An 8,555-nucleotide genomic window follows, 5' to 3' on the forward strand; every position below is an offset into this window, starting at 1 on the left:
CAGCAGCCGTCCCGTGCCAGACGCTTGGAGCCAGCCACCAGAGCCCCTCGGGGGGGCTTGACCCTGGCCTCAGGGGGAAGTGAAAAAACTAGCAGAGTAGATGACTGAACCACGCCAGTGTCACTGTGGCTGTACTCTGGTTAAAGAAAGGTTCTAGGTAGTGCACATTCTTGGGTTTTGAGGGCTTTTACCAATGGTGTAGTGGTTAATGTTGCTGCTTTCCAAGCAATGGGTCTGGTTTAACTTCCCAGCTAATGCACTGTATATCTCTGCTTTTCCTAGGGCAATGGCAGTGGTGCAAAGTAGTGAGAAGAGAGGAACCTTCAGCACTCAGTAACATGCTGGAAAGCATGTTGGACTTCTAGAAACTGCTCTCTGAAATAGTTGGGTACAGTCATTCAAAGGTTGTAGGTTCAAATCCCACTAGTATCACTTTAGCAGCTCTCTGGCCACCACTGTGGCTTTTTAGGGAATAGACAACCAGTTCAGTGTAGCCAAATGGAGTAAAGACCAGGTCTGAAAGGCACGCCTGGCTACCAGTAGGTAGAAGCCTCTGCCTCCATCTTGTCAAGGTGTCCTTTCACCCCTAGAGAATTAAGGAAAGAAGGGGAAGGAGACAAAGCAACCAAAGCCACCTTCCAATGGCTGAGGCCTGGTTCAATCCTTCTGCAGCTGCTCCTTTCCAGCTGAGCTGGGTGTCCCCTTCTGACTTTAGTGGAGTTGGGGCGCTGCTGCTGAGCGGCGGACAAGTGAGGTCCAGCAATCCCTGGCCTCACACTGAAGAGGCCGATGTTTAAGCCTCTCCACTAACTGGAGTTGTTGACTCTTAAGCCTCCCCATCTTCTGCTACAGCTGGAGTCTGAAGCCTTCTTGTGTGGCTTCTCCTGGTGGCAGGGGTGAAAGTAGAAATAGGGACTTACCTGTACAGGGCTGGGTTGGGGCCGGCTCTGGCCCTCGGAAGGGGCAGGGCCTAGGGCAGAAGGGGCGGGGATCAGGGGGCTCAGAGCCAGCCCAGGACCACCCTGTACCGGTAAGTGCCCTCCCCCGCCGGGGTAGCAGCAGCAGCTGGGGGCTCCAGCAGCAGTTTAAAGGGCCCACGGCTTGGCCACTGCTACTGCCCCGGGCCCTTTAAACTGCTGCCGGAACCCCCAGCTGTTGCTGCTACCCTAGCGCTCCGGCAGCAGGGCTCCGGCGGCTATTTAAAGGGACCAGGGCAGTAGAGGCACCGGGAGCCCCCGCCCTTTCAATAACCACCGGAGCCCCCCTGCAGCTAGCCCAGGGCTCCAGCAGCAGGGCTCTGGTGGCAATTTAAAGGGCTGGTGGCCCTGCCTCTTAGTCCCCTGCCCAGAAGCTCAGGCCAGTGCTGCTATGAGTGGGGGAGGCAGTTGAGGAGGGCAGCAGGCCCGAGGCCTTGGGCCCCAGGCGTGTTCAGACACCGGCTCAACCCAGGATCCCAGAGAGGGGAAGAGATGAGGTGGCTGGACAATCCTCCCCCCAGGCTTGCCCTGCCCGCCTCCTCTGCCGGATGAAACCTCTGTCACACTCTGTACCCCAAAGCAACAACCTGGCTTCCCCATATTTAGCATGGTGATATAATTATGATGTGGTTTGTACAAAGTATGCCTGGTGAGGTATCACTTTAAAAGTCTTGGTTCATTGAACGTTAATATCCTGGCTGCATTGTAACTGAAGACAGGTTCCAGGTAATTCATAGTCCTGGATCTTAAAAGCCAGGCAAAGAAGTGGTGGTGGTTAGGATGGCTGCCTTCTAAGCAATTAGCCTGGGTTTGATTTCCAGGCAGTGCAGTGTTTTACTCAGCTGTTCCCCATCTTTTACCACCGCAATTGCAGTGCTGCAAAGTAGAGTGAGGAGAGGCAGTGTTTCCTTCAGCTGAGGGCTCTGTGGTGCAATAGAGAGCTTGTTGGCTTTTTAGAAAGTGGTGCTTAGAATAGCTGCACTCAGTTATTCAAAGGTTGTGGGTTCAAATCCCACCAGAGTCTACTTCAGCTGGTACCACTGTGGCTTTTATGGAATATGCGGCCTCTTAAGTTGTTCCAAATAGGGCCAAAAAGTCCAAAAGGTGTGCCAGGCTATCAGTTGCCTACATCTCAGCGGTGCAGGGAGGCGTGCTTTCATTGCCACAGAAAGAAGTGAGAAATGTGGAGGGTAAACTATTGCTGGCTTCCAATGACTGAGGGCTGGTCGATGCTTTCTGCAGGTGCTCCTCTCCAGTGTGATGTTAAAAACCGCTACCAACAGTTTGCTACCAGTAGCAGTTACTGACATTTGTGGCTGTCGTTTTTGCTGATTTGTCATAATTTGCTACCCCTCTCTTTTCCAGTCCGCAGAGCAGCTGCATCGGTGTAGCTGTAGCCCTCTACTGTAGCCTCTGTAAGCTGGTGGGAGAGAGCTCTTCTGTCAACTTAATTAATCTCCCTCCCCCTGACGAGCAGCAGTAGTTATGTCTGTGAGAGATGCTCTCTGGCGAACATAGCACTGTCCACACCGGTGCTTAGGTTGGTGTAAGTTACATCACTCAAGAGGGTGGCTTATTCACAATCCTGAGTGACATAGCTTATGCCAACATAAGTGGTAGTGTAGACATAGCTTTAATGTTGTACAAGTGGCAGGGTCAGGGCCGTCCCTAGGGGGGCCCGGGACACATCAGCCCCCGCCGGCTTGGGGGCCCCACTCTGCATCAGCAGCTGGGCCAGCGGGATGGATCCGGCCTGGTTCTGGCCACCTGCTGCTGCTGGCAGTTGCCGGCGCCTACTGTGAGCCTATTGTTGGCCATAGTGCCATGGCGACTCAGGGCTCTGACTGGGGTGGGGGACTCGCTGACTCTGCTAACTGCCAACAAGTTGGTGGGCCCTGCTGAAGTGACGGATTCATCTTCTGGGACCGAACGTGCCAACCAATCACACCGGCCTATGGGGCCCCCAATTTGCCCTACCCGAGGGATGGCTCTGGGCAGGGTCACACTAACAGCTGTGAGTATGTGGTTCCCCTTATTCCAGAGAAATTAACATATATGGGACTTGCTAGAATTCAGCTCCCTTTGAACTCAGATTCCCTTCTGAATCTGGAACAGAAAACGATTTAATAGCCCGGCCAGCCCCACCAGGGGGCTCGTGAGAGGCCACGTCACAAATAGCACATGTTTTTAATAACCCCCAGTGCCCCAGTTGCTGGATCCCCCACTGGAACCAGGAGCAGAGACGCTAACAATGCCCAGTGCGTCGCATCCTGAAGCCTAATGAGGAGCCCTGGGATAAGACATCTTGTGGCTCTGACTCTACAGGAGACAACTGACACCAAGCCAATCCCAGACTTTCCTCTGTCACAGGCAGGGGCTGGATCTCTCGACATCAGATCTTTGGCCAGCCAGACCAGTGCCCCAAACCCTTCTGCACCAGGTCATTGTCCTCTGGAAACTGTTGAAATCCTGGTGGAAATTTCGATCCAACAATCAACCTCAGCCTGGACCAGTCCACACAAGAGGTCCACTTCCTGGACACTACAGTGCAAGTAAACGATAATCACATAAACACCACCCTATACCAAGACCTACTGAATGCTATACTTACCTACATGCCTCCAGCTTTTCATCCAGACCATGTCACATTGTCTACAGCCAAACCCTAAGATACAACCAGATTTGCTCCAATCCCTCAGACAGAGACAAACAGCTACAGGATCTCTATCAAGCGTTTTTAAAACTACAATACCTACCTGCTGAAGTGAAGAAACAAATTGACAGAGCCAGAAGAGTACCCAGAAGTCAACTACTACAGAACAGCCCAACAAAGAAAGTAACAGAATGCCACTAGCTGTCACCTTCAGCCCCCAACTAAAACCTCTCCAGCGCATCATCAAGGATCTACAACCTATCCTGAAGAACGATCCCTCACTCTCACAGATCTTGGGAGACAGGCCAGTCCTCACTTACAGACAGCCCCCCAACTGAAGCAAATACTCACCAGCAACTACACACCACACAACAAAAATACTAACTCAGGAACCTATCCCTGCAACAAACCCCGTTGCCAACTCTGTCCACATATCTATTCAAGGGACACCATCATAGAACCTAACCACATCAGCCACACCATCAGGAGCTCGTTTACCTGCACATCTACCAATGTGATATGTGCCATCATGTGCCAGCAATGCCATGTGCATTGGCTAAACCAGAAAGTCTCTACGCAAAAGAATAAATGGACACAAATCAGACGTCAAGAACTATAACATTCAAAAACCAGTCGGAGAACACTTCAACCTCCCTGGACACTCAATAACAGACTTAAAAGTGGCAATTCTTCAACCAAAAAAACTTCAAAAACAGACTCCAATGAGAAACTGCAGAACTGGAATTCATTTGCAAACTGGACACCATCAAATTCAGCCTGGGAGTAGATGGGTCACTACAAGAACTAAAAACTAATTTCCCCATGCTAATTTTCCCCCTACTGTTACTCACACCTTCTTGTCAACTGTTTGAAATGATCCACCCTGATTACCACTACGAAAGTGATTTTTTTCTCCTGTTGATAATATCCCACTTTAATTGAATTGTCTTGTTAGAATTGGTAAGGCAACTCCCATCTTTTCATGTACTATGTATATATATCTTCCTACTGTATTTTCCACTCCATGCATCTGATGAAGTGGGTCTTGGCCCACGATAGCTTAGGCCCAAATAAAATGGTTAGTCTCTAAGGTGCCACAATTACTCCTCGTTGGTAACAAGCTAAGTGAATTCAAAGCAAAGTCTCTCTCACTACATTTTTCAGCTGTCTTACTGGCTGAATTTCTTTCAGTCAGGATCCCTTCCCCAATCCAATGTTGCTTCCTTTCTTCTTCAGGTATTGTCGATGCCAGGGGTAAAGAGAAGGGAGAAATATTTGGGGCATCTTCTCTCCCTTCTTATAGCTCTTTCTCCTCTTTGGCAAGCATCTCCAGCTGAGGCCATGTTTACACTACCTCTTATGCCAGCAAAATTTATGTCGCTTAGGGTGTGAAAAAAACACACCCTGAGTGACATACATTTCACCAATGTAAGTGGTAATGTGCACAGCACTATGTCGACAGGAGAGCTCTCTCCCGTCCGCATAGCGCTGCTACATGAGTGATCTTACAGCAGCGCAATTGCATCAGTACAGCTGTGCCACTGTAAGCTCACTACTGTAGACATGGCCTGAGGTTCAGGATACAAAAAGTCTGTGGACGGGAACCCCCACCTGTTTCTTTGTCACAATGTAGATTTTCACCCACATCCTCTTTCCTGCCAAAGAATGGCCACTTAACTAGGTGATGATCCATTTGATTTTGTTGATGCCCGGCTGAGGCATTAGCTAGCATTTTGTCTCTGTGAGCTGATTTGTGACTGCTCTCCAGACGTGGACCATGTCGCAGTAATATCTTATAACTTTACATACAATGTTGCCAGATATATTTTACCAGGACACTAATGATCAGCAAATTATGCGTTTTCAAATGATACCTCACAACGCATGCTTTTAACAAAATGTATCATAGTTCTGAAAAAGGGGTGAACATAGAGATACACACTGTCACAGGCAGTGCTGGGGTGGTCAGGGATCACTTCCTCAGAGCCCCCATCTCCCACCCAACAGTGTCATGGGCTGGTCAGGGCATGGCATACCTGGCAGGGATGGCATGGTATTTCCCAGAAGTGGTTTTTACTAGGTAATATCAGGTTTTTTACCCTTCTAGGAAAAACAAGTTAGTACCAGTTTAAGGAATTTTCTATTTTAACAACTGGTTCATTGATGCACATCACATTTCACTGAGGTTTAGTTACACATTCAAAGTGTGGTCCCACAAGCCGTTGATTCACAGGTTAATTTACAGTTGTATAGACATACAGTAAAACTGCAGTGGGCGCAGTGTTAATCTAGGTCATTGTAACACTGAACATCGGAGGGTCTGTGTATATTTTGGTTCGGTAGTTCCTCTAGGACAGCACACGTCATGACTCATATTTCAGTTTTTAATATTAAATAAAGAAAGCTCTGAAACAGTTGAGGAGACAAAAAGACCAATAAGGCCGTGCCGTAGCCTTGAAGCATTAAGCGATCGGAAGTTTGCAGACTTCAAACTACCAGCCCAGTGCCAGTCCCTTGAGGAGAATGCAGGGAAAAAGCTGTCCCTGCACTCCACAGCTCTGACAACCATAAAGGTTTGTCTCCCTCACCCAGACCATGCCCCTTTGGAGTCGGGGATGAGGATCCTGAGCTGTGCAAGTCTTAGACACGTGCCTTTCCGGCTGAGCTTCAGACCTTGGCCAGCCGAGGCATATGGAGCCTGGAGATACAAGGGCAGGAGTAGGGGCAGGTGTCTGTAGAGGGGTCTGGCTATCCAGCAGTCCTTCCAGCCATCCACTGTACATTTCTCCATCTAGCCAGCTCTCTCCTCTTTTCTCCATCTTTCTCTTTCTTTACTGTCCAGCCTTCTCTCTGCCTTTCTCTGTCCTTCTACCAATTCACCTCTGACTTCCTTTCTTTCTCCACATCCATCCTTCCCTCCCTCTGACTCCCCCTCTCTATTTCCATCCACCCATGTCTAGCCTTCATCAACCCACACACACACAGAGACTCACTCTCTCTCTCTCTCTCTCTCATCTCTGGCATTTCTAATGTTCCCAACACTGCATTAGCTAGGCTTTCAGGAGCCCCTTCCCGCTGAGACAGGCTTAGGGCATCCCCACCCAGGTGGGGCACATGTAATAGGAGTCTTCATCTCACTCCCAGTCCCTTAACTCACACACCAAGCGGGTCTGGCTGCCTGGATGGGGGAGCCATGATAATACAACGCTGACTCTGAGTGTCTGACCATTGCCCACATTTGCCCCATTCTCCTCCCAGTAGGACTCCCTGGTACCCAGCAGCAGGTGGGATGACGCTTGCGTCCTCTCGGTTTCCAGAGCCAGACATGTGTGTGCCATCCCACAGCAAGGGGACAGTGTTAGCTGGTCTCCTTACCCCCCTCCTCCCAAACCCATTAGACATTCAGCACCTCGCCCTGGGGCTGCCTCATCCCTGGGCTCCACAAGCACAGAGGGGGTCTCAGTGCACAAGAACAGGGACCACACGGCTAAGGGTACATGATCGATCTATCGGGGATTGATTTATCGCGTCTAGTGTAGACGCGATAAAATCGATCCCCGAGCGCTCTCCCTTCGACTCCGGTATTCCACTGCCATGAGAGGCACAAGCGGAGTCGACAGGGAAGCAGCAGCAGTTGACTCAGCGCCATGCACATGCCGCAGTAAGTGGACCTAAATATGTCGACTTCAGCTACGCTATTCTCGTAGCTGAAGTTGTGTATCTTAGGTCGATCTTCCCCTCCCCAGTGTAGACCAGGGCATAGACTCTCCCTGGCATCAGGACATCTGAACAGCCCGGAGCTGCCCAGGCAGGAGCGATCTGGGGAGAGCAGAGCCAGAGGTGAATGGAGGTGGGTCTTGGGAGAAGGGGATTTGAAATACAGAGAGTAAGGGAGTGAGGACGTGAACAGCACAATGAATGGAGAGATAGACAGACTGACTGATTAGGATGGATGGATGTTTCCTGCCACATCTCCAAAATCTGGGTTGTTAGCAGCATGGGGGAGGGATAGCTCAGTGGTTTGAGCATTGGCCTGCTAAACCCAGGGTTGTGAGTTCAATCCTTGAGGGGGCCACTTGGGGATCTGGGGCAAAATCAGTACTTGGTCCTGCTAGTGAAGGCAGGGGGCTGGACTCGATGACCTTTCAAGGTCCCTTCCAGTTCTAGGAGATGGGATATCTCCATTATGTGTGTGTATGTGTGTTTATCAATGGCACAGATGCTGTGGTCCCAATCTGAACTCGATGGCTGTACAGAGCCTTGGGGGGAGTCTGGCGGGTGCATGGAACTCCAGTGGTGGATCTCACTGAAGGATCAGGAGCAATTCTCTTTTTAACTCCCCTCTGCCTAACCCCCTTTACTTTCCTCCTAAAGTTTTCTTTCTCCCCCAATCTCTCTCTGCAGCAGATCCTCAGTGAATCAAACAAGCTATATGATAGGTGCACTGCCCAGATACAAAGCAAGAGACAGTCCCTGTCCCAGCTGAGATCAGGGCCCCATTGTGCCGGGTGCTGCACAGACACACAGTGAATGAGGGACACACAATCCATGCCCCAATCAGGGCCGGCTCTAGGATTTTTGCCACCCCAAGCGAAAACAATTTTGGCCGCCCCCCCCCATTTTTTTCTTACCCCGGCCCCGCCTCAACTCCGCCTCTTCCCCAAATCCCCAGCCCTGCCTCCTCCCCTCAGGCTCTCAAGCCTGGGAGGGAGGGAGAGGGAGAAGCAGCCACTCGGGGTCTCCCCCTCCCTCCCAGGCTCTCAAACCCAGGAGGGAGGGGGAGATCCCCAGCGGCCGCAGCGCGCGAAACAGCTGATTCGCGCGCCGCTGCTCCCCCTCCCTCCCGGGTTTGAGAGCCTGGGAGGGAGGGGGAGACCCCGAGTGGCTGCTTCTCCCTCTCCCTCCCTCCCAGGCTTGAGAGCCTG

This window comes from Trachemys scripta, chromosome 14 (assembly GCF_013100865.1).
Source record: "Trachemys scripta elegans isolate TJP31775 chromosome 14, CAS_Tse_1.0, whole genome shotgun sequence".
NCBI classification, from domain to species: domain Eukaryota; kingdom Metazoa; phylum Chordata; order Testudines; family Emydidae; genus Trachemys; species Trachemys scripta.